Genomic DNA, 18,049 nt, shown 5'->3' on the forward strand with positions numbered 1-18,049 from the left:
AAACAAATTACAGTCCTTGCCCAGAGTAGCCTCAGTGCTAGTTAAATGAGATGGCTACATAAGACATTTACTAATAAGTAGACTAATTAGCTGCACAGTAAATGTTGCGCGTCTAGACATGCACCCCTATTAGGCTGGAGTAAATCAATTGATTCCACAGCTACTATCCTGCTGTGAAGTTTTTTGTTCCACAGTCGTGCACATGTAGATGCTACCCCGGCTGGCTGGTGCACAAGGGTGCTCCAGTGTGAGGGCTGCCTGACAGCTAGCCCTGTGCTGAAGCACCCTTGTGCCCCAGCCAGTCTCTCCACAGCATGTTGATCTGGAGGGAGCAGCCTTAGGCTGGCAGGCTTACCTCCCAGGCCCCATACCATGTAGGGCTGCTCTGACTCAGCTCACATGCTGTGGTCCTGGGTGCACGTTCAAACTGAGTGCCCGGGAGCAATAAACTCCAGAGCAAGAAGCTCTGGAGTTTATTCATGAGCATTAATTGCATGTGTAGATGCTCCCAGGAACGCTTAATAAAGATCTCTTTCCTATGACTATCTGCCTGCTATGTCACTAATACTAATGCAACCATTATTCAATACATTCCCATTTTAAATAATCAATCAATTATTCAATTAGTTTTTCACTACAAACATTTTTCATCATCAAAATCTCAGCCATATGAAGGTAAGGGCCAATGGGAAGTTTGCCAAGAACTCAAATAAAAGCATTACTGCAGATTCAGTTAGATTTTGAGTAACTTGAAAAAAAGTAACCAAATGAATATATTCACTTTAAAGCTTCATGGGGGCCACATGTAACTGGTAGTGAAAATAGTGTACTAAGGGATTTCCATTATGCTGTTCTCAGCTGGAACTAGTTGATGCTGAAGATCTCCTGGATTTGCATGACTTCCAGGCCAAAGAAAGTTGGATAAAGCCAGAGCTGCATCATATTGTTTAGGTCTCTATAGGGTTTGCCCACAAGCAGTCAAAATGCATTTGAAATATCTGTCTTTTCTATTACTAGTAGAGCACTGATGTGCCTGCCTGGCATGAAGAGGATCCCATAGTCTGAGCCCAAGACAGCCCCATGGAGTATTCCTGGCTGTCACAGGGCGAAACCTCTAAGACATGAGGGTCTAACTAGGCAGCTGCACAGTCTGAACTAGTTTTCTATTTGGATGCAACATCATTGGTAACAAAAAAAATAAGAGAGTAAAACACAGAGAAGCAGGAAGATACTAGCAGAGGCACAAGATCCCCAGATGATGTAAATCAGCACATCCCTATTCAAAGTAATGGGCCAGACCACAAACTACCATATGCTAATATAGCTTTAAAGAAGTCAGTAGGCCAGGCCAGCCTGTCAGCTGGTGTAAATCAGCACAGCATCATTTCAATCAATTAAGCTAAGATTTGCACTAGCTGAACATAGCAGTATTTTTAAGTGCATGGGTGGCAAGATGATAGGAGCTGTAGAAAACCAAGGAACAAATTCTGAAGGGGGGAGGCAGGAGGATGATACTGGCTGTAAGCAGAATGTTTTGCAGCTGGTGTCAGTGGGTCTTCTCTGAGCTAATACCACAGGCTGCAGTTTGGGTGGCTGTTTTGATTTAAAACTAGCATGTATTTCATCTTTCCCTAACTGTATTTATGTTGCATCCATGCTGCCAATGCTCAGCCATGAGGAAGCAGCTGCTCTGTACCATGCTGGGCGACAGAGTGATAAAATGAATGAAGGGTCTACAGAGTCTTAGCAGTTTGCAAGCTTGACCTACTTAAAAAAAAAAAAATAAGGAAAGAAAAAAGCCTAGGAAAAGGCATTGGAAGGATCATGCTGTGAGGAAATTGTTGGTGCTCCAGCCCACCTCTCTTGATTGTAGGTCACTGCTGGGAGGTCACCTGTACAGATACACTGGAGAATTCAAAGCCACAGAAGTGACCTATTTTATGTCTGATGTTGAAATTAGCAGCTAGGAGCACTACCCAGAGAGTATGCGGTCACTGACTGCAGCAAAAATCTTTATGGCCTTAACACAATCTCCCTCAGGGATGGTCTGCACAGATTTTGAAAAAGATCTATTTGAAACTGGAGTATGTACAACACTAATGCAGGGCATTTTTGCTACACATGTAGCACACTGACAGTAGGGGGTTTATATCTGTGCAGCCAGGGGTGCAAACAATCACAGTGTGGAGGATGCCTTTTGGTCAGATTCTGACCTCAGACAGACTTGTGTAAAGGCAGAGTAACCCTTTAATTAGGATATCTCAACTCATAATCTAGCCCTGAGGTTATTACTGAGCAAACAGTTCACGGCCATGATTTTCAAGAGCTCAATACCCACAAGTGGGGTCAGATTTTCAAAAGAGTTTGGTGCCCATTTAGCACTAAGTCCTAGATTTTCTAAAAGGCTCAGAGTTATTGCTGGCTAGAAAATGTTCAGTTAATTCTCCCCCACCCCCTCCCCCCAGTGTATATCAAGACATACAGGCTAGGGACAAACATTCAAAAAGTCTGAGGCTGAATTGATTCAATCTTTGCAGGTTAGTCTAACCTGGCTAGGCTAAATCAGTTTGTAATGCAGACAGACATCCCAGAAATGCAGGCACAGGCCTGCAGTGGCTTAGGCTAGAGGTCAGGGGGTGCTAAAGCAGCTCTCCCTTTCCTAAACCTTCCACAGGGCAGAGCTGAACAGGCCATGGTCAGGCTGGGGCTGGTTCCTCCAACTATTCCCACCTCCCTCCTGAGCTGCCCAGCAGAAAATGTTTATTGCCCCTAACTCAGCGTTAGGACATCAAGCTACCTGTTGATTAGCTCCAAAAAGCCTGTCTGCCTCTGTCCTCTCCTATAGCACCAACCGTAGCCAGTATGTGGTCTGCTAGCTAATGCTGAGAGGTGTCTGCATAAGGCAGAGGGGACAAGGGTGGAATAATACCTGTGTAACAAGGAGAAGCCAGACAGACCCTGCTGTGCCTGCAAGTCTCTGCTGAGCTCCAGCCCTGCAGCAGAGCAGAGAGCCCCCACCAGCCCAAAGAGCATACCAGGATGCTGGGGCTGTCCGATTTATCTTAAACCAGCAAAGGGTCTGCGACAGATATTGCATAAACTGGTTTGAGCCAAATCAGTTAAGCCTGATACTACATTCAACCAGGTTTATCTCAAACCAATTTCAGTCATTTACACACACACACTTATTGAAATCAAAATGTTTCACACCAGAATGAAAACAAATCTAGACACCTCAGAATTTATCATGAAAACAACATTAGAAAATCTGTCTCATAAAGAGCAAGACCCCTTCTCTTAATCCTAAAATTAACCAATTATACTAAAGGGTTAAGAGAACATCTCCCAGAGAGAAGCACTTGTTGCTTTTCACCATAATACTCTGCAAACTGACGAAATGCAAAGCAGCTACACATCTCTTAGAGCTCTTAGGAACCCACAAGATGCAGGATACAGACAAAAGCAGTCCTTCTTTCACCTCCCCTAGTTTGTGCATCCTTGGTGCTGAGCTTAGGCTGATTGGTATTGTGTGTGAAACAGGTATAGACAGGCTGACTGTTGCCGTGCTTTTCCTTATAAACTGCTTTTAGTATCTGCCTATCTTTACTGTTGCCTTTAAAAGCACTATGTGGAGTGGAGTGCAGTGGAGTGGCAGGAATTATTTTACATATAGAGAAGAAGGAAAAGTGTATTTCAAACAATGAGAGATCAGCCATTGCATATACTGGGAGAAAAAGTTCTCACAAGGGAATGGTAAGTGTTATTTTGCAATTATAAGAAAATACAGGCAAAATGGGGGTGGGGGGGAGAAGGTCTCTCTGCTGCTATGCTCCAGGTGCAGAAGCTGCACTCCCCTTCCCCCCCAGAGAGACAGAAATGGAATTATCAGCTGAGTCTACATCTGCCTGCTCCTTTCAATGTAGATTACAGACCTGCTGTTGAAATAAGCAGAATTCAAAGTTGCTAAGATTATGCCTTTGAATAAGAAGGTTGGGTGCTTCTGATCATGGGAAAACAAGGCATAAAGGACCCCATAATAAACCAAATTTTGGCAGGAAAAACAGGAGAGGATTCTTTTTGCCTGACATTTCTGTTCTCCTAAGTACCGTGGATCTCAGGAGAAGATTTCTGTACATATCCTCATTAAGCAAGCTGTGGCCTAGCTACAGGGCAAACTGATGATAGGGATGGGCAAACTGCTCTGGATATTTTAAGGAATGACTTGACTTGATCTGATAATACCAGCAATTAGAGCCCTCTTGTGAATAAAAGCAATGGGCTTTATACTCCCTAATACTCTTTATTTGTGAGAATTTGGATGATGCTGTGATTGTGATAATACTCAGAGTCAAAACGTTTCAAAAAATTTAGCACAACATTTTCTGTGGTTGGGAATTTATGACAGCAGTTTCTTTGGCATTTGAAAGAAGGGATCAGAAAGGACACAGTACTAAGAGTATGTCAGAGTTGGTCAGAAAATTGTCGGGTTTTTTCCCTTTAAAAGTGTCACTGAAAGTTGAAAAACTTTGACCAGAATTGCTGACTATAATTAAGGGATGCAAAGAGCAAACAGGCTGAAAAATATTTCTGCTAAATCCACTACAAATAGCTTCACTAGATCTATAATCAGTTAAGTTAGTCACAGACAACTAAGAAGGCCTGTTTTATGTTTCACTGTTGGCTTGGCTAACTATGACATATGAGGTTATCAGATGCACTGCACAAAGATAAAGAACTATGGAAAATAGACAAGATCTGGGCTATTTAATGAAATACATCCTGTTAAAAATTCATCTAGAAAAGAGGACTGGATCCTGTTGTAGCTTTATTCATGGGCCTCCCATTGGCTTGATGGAAAGGATGAAATGGAAATTATTGGTAGAGAAGGTGATCTTATAAGTGTAGGGCCAAAGTCTTAAACTTTTTTTTGGAAGAAGCTATGAAAGGGTAGTGGTGGTAGAAAGGGTGAGGCATAATGCCAGGTGCTGAGCAGGATGGAACCATCACCATGTCCAGCTACCAGGTATTGTATATTGCTCTTCTGAAAACGAACGACTTCCTGACCCAGCCACCACATGTGCTAACTGCAGCACACCTTGTGCACAACGTAGCTGTAGGGCCACCTTCAGGAAGCCAGTGCATGAGACAGACAACACTGCAGAGCTCTTTAGAGGCATCCAGGCTTGCAACAGCACAGCAGCACAAGGCAGGATTTTGTTTTCTCTATCCAGGCTCTTTCTTGCAGGTGTGATTTCAGCATTTTCTTCAGGATTTCAAAAGCATGTATGGTATATTCAAGACTGGGAGACAAGGCTCCTAGGTTTGCTTTGTGGAAAGGTGCAACTCCTGTGATGTCAGCCAGGTCACTGAATTTGTATCTCACCCCGCACTGTGTAATATGAGTTTAAGAGCATCTCCTTACAGCCTATAATTTACCCCCCTCCCACGCCATGCTTAATGTTTGTAAAGTGCTTTCAGCTCCTGAGATGGAGCAAACAGGAACTCATTTGGGTGCTGAAGCCCACAGGAGTCATGGGGCTCTTGGAGATCTCAGTGGACCACAGTTCAGTCACTTGGTTGCTACTGTTGCTGGGATGTCTCAGGAACATGCTCAGGGCATCCCAGATGGGTTCTGGAGGATGCTCTGCAAATGGATGTAGTTGAATTGCTTGATCATTCAAAAATCATATCAATCATCTCTTGGCCTACACAGATCCTCATCTTTCACACCAGGTCACACCGCAACAATCCCTGTACTGCTCTAGTGATTTGGGAAGCAACAGGGTTAGAGGTCACCTCCATGGGGCCCTGCCCTCTTTCTCTCTAACAGCTCCTATTAAGAAAAAAAATCAGTTGGTGGTAATTCTGAGTGGTGAAGATAATACTCACAATACAAGGCAAAACGGAGATGGAGACATTCTAAAGCAAAAGTGAAGAGATTTGAAATCAAGATACTCATATTAAAAGGTTGGACCAAGTGGCTTATGCTTGTCCAGTAATTCCTTCTGCCCTTATCTTCTGTAGTACGTAATAGTGTCTGACTAATATCAGTCCTCCTACTTCTTCAGCCTAGTCATTTCAGCTGATATTTTAAAGTGTACCACACTGTGCGATGACATGCCTCCACCCTCTGTAAGCTTTCCTGTTCTAGAGAGAGAGAGCACGAGAGTGAGAATGACTCATGCACCTCTCCTACCACTAAAGCCTTTTAGGCAAATGTGAAGGAAAGTCTTAAAGGTGCTCTCTTTATTTGGGAATGCCTGGGCAGGGTTTCTTATTTTTTAAATCAGTTCTTGTTCAGTGCCTTATTACATGCAATTTTCTTACCTCTGTGATGCTGAAATACTGCAGTAATTTACGAACTTTTCTGACCTTTTCATGGCTCTCTTTCATTCAGTGCAATTCAGAAACCTTGGAAGCTAGCCACTGGTATTAGTATAAGCAGGGCTGAAAAGGGAGACAGACAGAATGCAGAATTAGGTTGCTGAGTGCATCATCTGGTTTGGACTGTATCTGACAGCTGTCACAGAGAGAGATGAGTGAAGGGAGGGGGTGCAGAAAGGGAGGGTGCAGATCTTTAAGACATTTCCTATCTGATTGCAATACTGACCTAATTCAGAATGCTATGGAAATTGAAATACCACAGATTCCACCACTTTCAGATCTAACCCTGAACACAATTTTTCATATTTAAAATGTGAAGACCTTTATCCTAAGCTCTGGGCATCTTCACAATTTAAGTATACAGTGCATGCCAACAACAATGGCAGAAGAGCAGTCAATTCAGCTGCACACAGACTGTTAATAAACCATCACAAAACATCCCAGACACCTAAGCTTTGTATTAAGCCCTAAGGGGAACAGATCTGGGTTAGTCTGGATCAGTGTAGATGAATGGCCTGCCAGCAGGTCCCTCTTGCAGCTTCAGCTTGGGTACTGCTCATCACAAGAGTAGCAGAATCCCCTAGGGAGGGTGTTGAGACCCTCAGTGAAGCAGATCCCCCTACGTATAGTTTAAAGGTCAAGGCTGAAGCCTTAAATTTCCATTTGGAACCTCACAGGCCCAGTCAGAGCTGGCAAATGAAGAATGAATGTTTCCTCCAATACTCCCTTTGCTCTTCATTTCTGGACTTTTGATTTGTTTCGTTACTACACGAGTCTTCATACCTCAGCTTGGCCCTCCTTTTAAAAGAAAGAATGGAGTAGGAAATGCTAAGATTAGTGAGATAGAAAAAATGTGTTTTAAATATAGCGCTTAAAAACTGCCTTTTAGGAGCTGGTGGCTACTGTGACACTGCCTAGAGTTTGGAAAAGCTCAGGAGGTGGGCATACTATGGACTGTTGCTCATTAACCCAGGGTCCTCCAGGCATAGGGAGAGTTGGATGAAAGTTAATAGGGAAGTCACCAAGAAAACAAGTCAGCCATTGAATATAGTATTTTTCTCCCAGGCTCTTCGTTGGATCAGATCTCAGTCTCAGATATGCATGGAAGAGAAGTACAGCTTGCAGGCTGGTGCTTCATGCCTCCCCTAGGCGGCCAACCGCACTGAGTTGGCCCTGTCTAGGCCCCTTGTGGATTTGGAGTTTGTGGATCTGTAGTAAAAGGTGTGCTCTTAACTTTCTAGGTGTGAAGCCAATGGCAGTCAGTTTTGTTTTACAAGGGAGGGGGATGCATCTGCAGGTGTCACCGAGGGGTTTAGTAGGGGAATTAAATTGGGTTTTCTGCAAAGCTTGGGTAGATAGAGGGGAAGATGTGGTTTGACAACAGCGGCATGGTTGTCCAATTGTTGTGGCTTTTGCTTTTCACACAAGAAGAGTGAGTGTTGTATTTCCAAGACAAATTAAATGTGGATTTTAATAGCAGGCTTCATCCAAGCACAGCAGCCAGTTTACCTGTTTGACACAATCTTCCTTTTACATATTATCCACAAACAAGAAAAGCTGCACAGTCCCTTGGGACTGGGGGTACACTTCAAGGTCAAGCAAAAGCCCAAAACCACTGATTCCTAGAGGCACCACATTTTCCACTTCACATGGTGTGCCTGCTTGACACTCCCCAAGAAACGTGCACTTCACAAGCACTCCTGTTCTTACTGGTGTTTGCTTCTCCACCTGGATACCACTCAGACTGGATTTTTCCAAGGTGAAAGATCTTCTTATCCATGGGCTGGTCTTAGATCTCAATATTGAATTTAACCAAGTTTAAACAAGCTTAAAGTTTCCTCTTAGCCCATCTTGCAATCATCCCTTCCTCTGCTGAGCTGCTGTTCTTTCAGCACACTTTGAACAATCACTGTCTCTGGACAGCCACTTTCTTTCCTGTGTCTTCACACTCACTGTCAAGACTCTAAATCCTTGTTAGACAAACCATGATGTAGAAGCACCAGTTAAGTTGCTGCAGCTTCAAGTAAAATTCTCATGTGAAACAAGGACTTCCTGGAAGGTTTTTCTTGATGTTTTAGTCTTCCGGAAAAAAAAATAAAAAAAATGGAGAAGCAGAACCCTGCAGAAGAGCTGGTAAAATCAAGTGGTTAGAAAAGGAAAGAGGAACTTGGGACTCTTGGGTTCTATACTCAGCTGTAAGAGGGTTACTGTATGATTTCTAGTAATTCATGTTGGGCTGGTTCAGCACTATTTGGAGAATTATTCCATTGATTGACTGAAGCAGGAACTGATTCTTAGGTACAATCTGACTTGCCTTCTCTATGTGAGGCTTGAATAATTTTTCTATTTGAATAAAGCAGCCATAATTTGGCCCTTAGCTTCTCTGTATCTGGGTTTATTCCTCTGCACAATGGGGATAATACTTACCTGCCTCTTTGGGATGCTGTGAGCCTCAAACGGGTAACATGTAAAACACACCAAAAGACTGCCAGATAAGTACTATTCCAGTCGCCGAGATGCATGCAGTAGCAAATTCAGATCAACTCCAGCAGAAGACAGCTTTAGTTTTGCTGCCTCTAGTGCAGGGTCTGGGACAGACATTTCATAAACCAGTTTGACCCAAAGCAGATAAGTCTGATACTCCATTCAACCAGGTTGATCTCAAACCAGTTTCAGCCATTTTCAAACTGGTTTGTGCGCGCTGAATGTCTGTTCTGTGGCAGGTTTAAACCAGTTTATGATCACTTACACTGGTTTATGTGTAATGTCTGTCCCTAGCCCAGGGGTCTTATATTGCAGGTTGAGTGAAGTGTGCAGAGTTAACCTAGACTCCTAAATTGGGGGCACACCTACCCCCTTCAGACACACAGACAAACTTGCAGTTTAAAATAAAACATGGCTCCCTCCTTTTCTGTGATTAAGTAGAACAATTGAATAAAGCTTGGCCTCCATCTAATGATTGGCCTGGTTCAACTGTTTAGTTCCCATCTTATTTTGTTCCAACAGACCCCAAAGTGCTCCAGGCTACAAGGAGTGCTAAGGAAATGCAGCCACTGCTGAGATGGAGGGTAGGCACCAGCTAGACCACTGGTCCTTTACACAAAGAGGAGCTGGAAAAAGAGATATTTTGGCAGCGGACATCTGGGCAGTCACAGCCACTCATGGGAAACACCACAGGATGTAATACACTGGATTCTGGTCACATATCACACGGAAAGATTAAGGGCAGTGTTGTCCCTGCCAAGATGTAAACTACTGTCGCTCTCCTTAAAGAGGTACAATGGACAAAGGAAGCTTGAAAATTCCAGTAGGCCTCCAAGGATGTCCAGGATGGCAACTGGTGCTAGACTCCTGGGGCTGCAATGGTTGCAAACAATTTCCCCATGGACTGAGCCTGTAGCCCGTCTCTGTCACTATGCATCCAAAATAAAGGCAATGGATTGAGCTCTGACTGTTGGTCACCTGACTCTTCATCTTGGTTCTACAGGTTGACAGTGAAGCACAAATTTTCCATTTTTGACACCTGCCAGTTTGAGAAACCAGCTGTAGGTTAGAGACCTAGCTCAGGCCCTCAGAGATGCAAATGCGGCTGGGAACTGGGCTGGGGAAGGGAGTGGAAATGGATGAATATTTCCACTATGCTACTTGACTTGATAATGTTCTCACTTGGCAATTTCATATCTTTTTCCTGGGTTGGGGGAATCATTCCCTGTGCTGTCGCAGTTTCCTTTTTTGTGCCTAAAACAGACTTGAAGTACCTTTCCTCCTCCAGTCAAAGCTAGTGAAAAAGCAAGGAAAATCCTTTCCAGTTCACTTCATCGTCCCAGGCTCTTAGTGAAGTGCTTTCCTCTTTCTGAGGCCAGCACTAAGCTCTTAAATTTGTGGCTTGCTGCAATTTGCAGTTCCTGAACCTCGCAGCAGCACTGGGAGTCCCTAGAAACAGCTGTCTCTCCCTGTGGGGTTCAGAGCTGATATGTGTCGGTGACTCGCTCCGGACTTGCCAAGTCATTAGCCCCTGAATATCTCTGTCTTGTTTGTTAAGAGATCTCCAGCCTGATAGCAACTTTCAAAGAATTTTAAAAAAAAGGAAGAGGAAAAGCAAACGGTCTCTCTCTACCCCCAACTGTCCCTCCTTTTGCAGACACTGAACTATTTGTCTGAATTGGGACATGGGGTTTTATCACTTAGAAATTGCAGGTTCGATCGCAGAGTCTAGTCTGATGGCTGGTTGGATAATTTGTCTCTGGGCTCAGGAAGAAATGATGGAAGTCAATTTGACAGCTGCGAGGCTCCCCGAGGATTCCAGACCTGGAGTGCACAGAGCAGTGACAGACATGGCAGTGCACTGAATACCAATGAAGATCTGCCTGGGAATGACGCTGACGCAATACAGATCACATGTGTCCAGCTGGAGAGTGACCGTCATCATTAATTATTATTGTTATTAAGTATTGTTTTTATTATTAAGGCATAAAAAGGAGCTAGCAGCTCCTCTTGTTCTCACAGAAGGTAGAAGGGTCCAAAGTACTGAACCACTTGATGTCACCGGTTAACTCCAGATCGCCTCAAAGTACACAGGGCCCCAGAAAATGAAGGAAAAGATTCCACACCCTTCCAGCCAGCTGGAATTCTGCTGGAGCCAGATCAAAGCGGAGGTGAGGGATGAATTTAGCTTACCCTGGGCCCAGTTCTCCACTGCCTTACACCGTGCATCATAATTCATGACTGTGTAAAGCGAAGGTGAACATAGTGCCGGTCTGTATTAACTGCTTGGCACATCAGTAAGTCACCCAAGTGCAAGGCAGGGTAGACCAGGACTCCAAGTAGGGCTTCAAGGCCAAATTATGCTTATCCAGAGTAACAACATTCAAGTCCACCGGAGTTTATACAAGTGGAACTTAGAGCCCAATTTGCCCCTAGCTATCTATCAGATCACAGTCGATTAGCTTTAAATAATTAAATAGACATTTTGACTTTGGGCCCCTGACTGAGCAGGAGTCGAGAGCTGGATGTCCTCCTTTGTTACTCACTCACTCAGTAATAGGTGTAAGAGCCAATCATACAGGCCCTGATCAAAGTTAGTTTTGTTCCCAAACTTTTCAGTTTCTTTGGGGAATCTTGTGCAGGATTAGGCCTGAAACTTACTACATCACTTAGTATGGAGTTAATTCAGTGTTTAACCATTTTATGGGAAAGCCACTGAGCAAAATGGGTTTGGTGTTCGGATTCTCAGACGTCCCTATTTACCAATATTTGAGGGGCAGACCAACTGAAGAAATTAAATAGGAGCTTCCTCTGCTACAAAATATACACTTAAAAATAGAAGATTCTCAAGGAAAAACCTAAACCCAGAGGTAATACCATCAGTTTGGTCATAAAACTATAGTAGAAGCACAACTGTTTGAACAAAACTATGGTAACTATACAGATACTAATCTGCAACCCTGCTTTATTAAATGAAACCTCTAGTGAATCTGTTATCACCATAGTAACACTGTAGTATTACATGGAAACATGTTGAACTGCAGTTTGATATTAGCATCTGGTTAGCATCTGCACAGCTACTTACTCATTTTACTACAATTATAGTCCAAGCAGACCAAGACTTAATAGAAACTATAGCTTTAAGGCCAAATTCTAATCTCAGGTGCGCTATATTTCAGACTCAGCAATAGGCCATGCTATGCATTCCACGTCTGGATTTAGAATTAGGATCTTGGTATGGTGGCTAGAGGTGCATTCGGTTGGTGCGTCTCCTAGGATGCAGACACATGCACACATACATTGTAGTGGTGGTAGCTGTATCTAAGTAATAAATTGTTGAACCACAAGATACTTTTTTCATTTGACCACTTTGCTAGAACCTCGTCCACCAATTCACTTTGGCTGAGACTGCCTCGAACATTCCAAGCTTGTGAGCAATTTCAAACAGCCCTTGTTTTTATTATTCTTATTATTTTAAACCATCTGCCACATTTTTCCTGTCTTCTGCCTCCCACACAAAGTGTGGAATTTTATTCACAAAATTATACTGGCCTAAATACAAAGCTGGGAAATAATCAGTCCTAGACCAGTAACAGGCTTAAGATCCAAAATATACAGCCAATCAGGGCTAGAAGTGAGGCAATCATGTCATTAGGAAGGGAGATTCTTGAATTTCTAAAGATATAAAGCTTTTTTTTTTTTATTTCTAGCCATAAAATTGGGACATAGCTCTTTGAATCAGAGTACTCTATATGAAAAACATTTAAAAAAAAAATCATAGTTATGATTTCTTTTCCTACTGAAACCTGTATGTTTTGACTTCTTGTAATAAAGCATCTGGCTTTATAGACAAAGATATGGGAAATAGTAAACATTTTTTCCAGTTCTTTAAAGCACGTCTACATTTTTTCCTCTATAATATGCAGCAAATGCAGAATACTGGATGGGATGAAGGATATATATAGAAACATGTAATTCTACTTTAAAAAAAAAAAAATCAATTTAATGCATTGTAGACTCTAATGAGAACAAATATTATAAATGAGAACGTCCCTGTCTGGTAAATGTTTTTGGTTTCTGTGTAACGCAAATGTTTTTCAGAGACAATAGACTGTATTTCTGTAGCACCAGGGAGCCCTTGCAGAGGCAGAACCTCACTGTGCTAGGCCCTGTACAATCAGAGAAAGATTTCAAAGAGCAACTCAGAGTGCTCACTCAAAAGTAAAGCTGGTAGCACATACATGAACAAACACACTGAGTAAGGCCATGCTTGTACAGTCAGCGGGTAGATCTTTGTATCCTTGTAAAACTCACTGACTTTAGATCCTGCCTTAAGAAGCTTGCAGAATCAGGGCTAAATCTTTTGAAATAACTCACCCTGTCCAACAGGAAATTGACAAAATATTTCTTTTTCCTTAATTACAAGCAGCCAAGGGAATCAAAAATCTCCCTTCTAGGAGCTGCTGCTGGCACAATCTTTCCAAAGTTTCCTTCAAAAGTAATTTCGGAAGAAAACCCTCATGTACTTCTCCCTCTCAGTGAATGCAGTTTTAAATTCTATCCCTTGAATTTATTTTCACCGCTGTCAAGTGCAAGTATTCTAAAACCAGGCATCAAGCCTCCAAAAATCGTGGTATTGGCTTAAAAAATCATGAGGGATTGTTTGTTTGTTTTTTAAATGTCATAGTCTGGGTTCTTCCCATTTTCTGCTAGTTTTAAAGAATTTAGAGTTCACTTGAATCATATTTTCAAGTGTTAAATTCATAACCATGAGTATTAGAAAAATTACCTATTTTTTTTTAAATGAGAGTTCAGGCTGCGACATCTTCCTATGGCCCCAGAAGCTGAGGTGCTTTCAGAGAAACACAAACTATCACAAGAAATATGCGATGGCAACACAGCAATTTTTGACCACTGCATCCCTGGAACAGTCCTTTCACAAAGCGAGGGATACAGGATTAGGCCTGAAACATTTACTGAGTTACACATACACCAGAAAAAGTGGCCTCATTCATAACCTCTACAGATTCATTCCTACCAAATATTATAGATCCGCTGGATACGCCAGCCCTACGCCAATGTAAACAGGTTTTACACCAAGGAAAGAGGGAGTGAAGAGTAGAAGTGAGAGCAACAGGATCCATTACATACCAGTAATAATTAGCTGCCTCGTAAGCCACAAAAATAAACAAACTACACTTCATCTGCAAGGTCTAAGAAGTCTGCCCCTCACCCAGTTGGTTCATGTTTGAAAACATTTGCATCTAATATTGCTGGCTAACCATCTGGTATCACCTCATGGTCTTACCCAGCTTACTGTGGTCCCCCTCGGAAGGGAGACAGCCTGTTTGAAACAGGAAAACCCAGACAAGAAACCAGCAACCTTATGACCATTTTTGCAATCAGAGCAGACGGGCTGTGTCATCTTTCCCTTCAATAAGCTATAGCTCTGATGGGTGAAAGGCTTAATTGCATAATGGGTGCATCTTACATTTAGATGAACAAGAGAGAAATGCAATAAATTCTCTTAGGGAAAATAAGAATAAATACTGTTCAGAGACCATGTAATGAGAACAACTAGAGTGACTGGGAGTTTTCCTTTTCCTCTCCCAGCACAGAAATCTGTTGCCTGTTATGTTACAGAGTTTACTGTATGATACTTTGCAACAGCATTTATCATTTTTAGCATTTATACAAACATGTAAATAACATTAAGGAGAGGAAGTGTGTAGGCTGAGGAGAACGTCAACTTACTCTGAAGAATCTAGAAGTCTATTATAACCTGTTTGGTGAAATTATTTCCACATGGATCACAAACCTGTCACTTATAATGTTTGTAGGAAAGATGCACAAATTGAGCTAAATTGAGTACACAAGACTAATTTACTGCTGTTCTTGCAGGCTTGTAGTCTAGATGAGAAGGAGATTAGAGGCAAGTGGTTGGACTGAAATAAAAATTGAAGTCAACCAGAGTATTTATCGATTCATTGATTTAGATTTGGGCTTCACTGGTGTAATACACTGAAGCAGTGGTTCTCAATGTTTTTTGTCCCAGGACCCATTTACAAGCGTTGATGGCCAGTCCCGACCCAGTCACCCACGCTCCCAACCTGCTGCCCCCAGGCCTCAGCCACCCAGTGTGTGGGGCAGGCTGTAGGTGTGTGGGGAGAGGGACCCCCAAGCAGCCCCTTACAGGCTGGAACTCTGCCCGTCTGCAAGGGAAAAGCCACCGTTTCCCACATTTTTCTCTTTCAAAGGAGAATTTACTTCTAAAATTTGTTGATCCATTTTTAAAGCTTCTCCATGACCCTTTTATATATTCTTGCAACCCACTTTTGGGGTGCAACCCATGGGTTGAGAAACACTGCATTAAAGCATGCACTAAAAGTTAAGCACAGGGCAAGCGGCACGTGAGTAGGAGACAGATTTTTCAAGGAATTTAGGTGCCACAACATGTAGGTAGGTAGGTAAGTGGTGGGATTCTGTAAAGTTTGTAGGTGCCAGTGGTAGCACTCTGAGTTAGATGCCCAAGGGCTTCTGAAAATCCCACCCATCTGTTCTCAGTCTTGCCCCACAAGCAGTAAGTGGAGCCCTTCTGGCCTGTCTGTGCTCCTAGGGCATCAGTTGCCTTAAGCCAGTAGCGGCCAATTATTTTGGCTGGAGGGCCACTTAATAAGTTTTGGCAAGCTGTTGAGGGCTGCAAGGGTAGCCCCACCCCTCGGTCACCATCTAGGGACTGGAAGTCCCACCTCCTGGCCCCTGACCTGTGTCACCAGAAATCCCTCCCCTGGCCCTGGAAGTACTCCTTTTGGGAAGGGGGTTTGCCATCTTGGAACTGAAAAAAATACCAAATTATATACTAACAAAACTTCCACAGTAACATATTCATTTTATTATATACAACTAAAAAGATATTTTTGTCCTGATTTGTATACATTTGCATCGTGCATATAGATGCGATTGCATAGTACCTCAAAATGAAGTCTTACTCTGGTATATTGCAGGGGTGTGGAGGGGTGGGAGGCATAGAGGGGTGGGTATGCGTGTATGTGGTGTGTGGGGATGTGGGTGGGTAGGTAGGGGGGTGTCTTTGTGAGGATGTGTGAGGTTTGTGAGTAGCAGTAAGCGGGAATCCCCCCAGAGGCACACGGGTGTGTGTGGGGGGGGAAGGTGTAGGTGGGTGTCGTGTTTGTGGGGGGTGTGATTGTGTGCAGAGGAGGGTGTGGTTGTGGGGTTTGTGTGGGAAGGTTTGTGGGTATGGTGGGGTGTGCATGGGATACCCCACATGCATGCCCCTGAGCTGGTCAGCATCTGCCCTGCCTCACAGCAGCCTAGTGCCCACGTGCTCTGCAGTGCCTCCCTGCCACCAGCACACAGCCCCAGCCCACTCTGGACTGCTCCTACTGGGGTCAGATCAGCCAGATGCATGCACAGGCCCAACCCAGCCCGCCCCCATGCCTGCTGTGCACTACCCGACAGTGGTGCATCCTGCTGCCTCCTGGGCATGCAGTGGGGCTGGGGTGACTCTACAGCTTGACTGTCTTTCTAGGCAGCCCAGGTGGCAACAGCTGCTGGCCCCAGCCCCGCGGTACTGGCAGGGACCCTGATGTGTCCTGCGCCTGCTCATGCTGAACAGCTGCAGCAGTGCAGGCAGGACAGAAGTGTGCTCAGCACAGGTGAAAAGCAGCCCCTCCCTCTCGCTGCTGCCCAGTGGTTCCTGCAGTACCAGCCTGGTCTCCACCACTGTCACTGCTGCCTTCGGGCTGCCCTGTGCTGAGCACACTTCTGTCCCACCAGCACTGCTGCTGCAGCTGTTCAGCAGAAGCAGGCAAGCCCACAGCAGACACAGGGTGGGCCAGGGCTGTGCGCGGATCCCCACCAGTACTGAGGGGCTGCGGCCAGAGGCACCACCACCTAGGCTGTTGAGTAAGGCAGTCCAGCTGCGGAGCCACCCCAGCCCCACTGTGTGCCCAGGGAGCAGCAGGATGGTGCCTGGGCCAGGTGGGACCAAAGGGCCTCCTGCGAGCCAGATCTGCAAGCCTACAGGCTATACTTTGCCCACCCCTGCCTTATGGGCTAAACATGGTCTCCTTCTACCCCTTCAGCCATGCCCATGCCTCATAGGTGTTACTTTAAAGGGTCCACTGGTCCTGATGGCTCTGCCTGTTAATCAACTAATCCACCTGGTTTGCCAGGGCTCTGGCTAGGCTCTCTTGTCCCTAGGTCCCTGACCTGGTTTAGCTTCTGCCTACCCTGGGCTTCAGCCCCTTTCCAGGCTTTTGCCCCCTTGGCTCAAGCCTGCTTGGCTTTGGCCTCCCTACTGTGGCTTTAGCCTTCTGTTCTCTGGGCCCCTGTCCCTCACATGGCTGCTAGTCCTATCCTAGCCCTCGCCCTTGGGGTTCCTGACCCCAGGCTGGGCAGCTTTTGCTCGCACTCCAGTTAGCCCCGGGCCTTTGCAAAGTTATTTCTTTTCTCTGGGCCCTTGGCCCCAGTCCCTCTCCAGGCTTTGGCCCTCTTAGTTAAACCTGTTCTGGCCTCAGCCCTGAATACTCTGGGCCCCTAGTGCTCATACAGCAGCTATAGCCTCCTGAGCCCTTAGCCTTTTGGTCCCAAACCCCAGGCTTGGCTGTCTGCTACTGAGTGCCTGCCAGGCACCCCTCTGTGGCCTCTAGACCTTCCCTGGTTATCCACACTTGGTCCTCCACTATAATAAGAACATAAAACACAAGCCCCCGACCTAGCTATATAACCCAAACTCTCCCCACACTAGATTTATACTTCACCCCACAGGCTGCATGTCCCCCTTAGTCTTTTACTTGCATCTCTGAGAAACAGCTTAGGTGCTGATCAGTCCCTCTCTACAGCTACCCTGCCTAGGAGTTCCTCTCCCTACACAGCCAAGCTGCCTTTCTGGATCAGGAGGCAGGCTTTTCATAGGCTGGAGATTTACCTCCTCTAGTCATGGGGCTCAGCCCTCAGCTTGCTCTCAGGTGCTGCAGTTTAAGACCTGATCTACAGTTTAAGAGCCAGATTACTGCCTTTCCCCTGTGGACCTTTAACCCCTTCTGCTTCCCAGTCTGCTGGCTCCCAGGATAGTTGCTTGTCCCCCAGGAGCAGCTCCTATGGCAGCTAGTACTGCCTGCTTATTTTACAACAGCTGACCCTCATTCAGCTTCCAGTG

This window comes from Crocodylus siamensis, chromosome 12 (assembly GCF_052110815.1).
Source record: "Crocodylus siamensis isolate JL-2025a chromosome 12, ASM5211081v1, whole genome shotgun sequence".
Lineage (NCBI taxonomy): Eukaryota > Metazoa > Chordata > Crocodylia > Crocodylidae > Crocodylus > Crocodylus siamensis.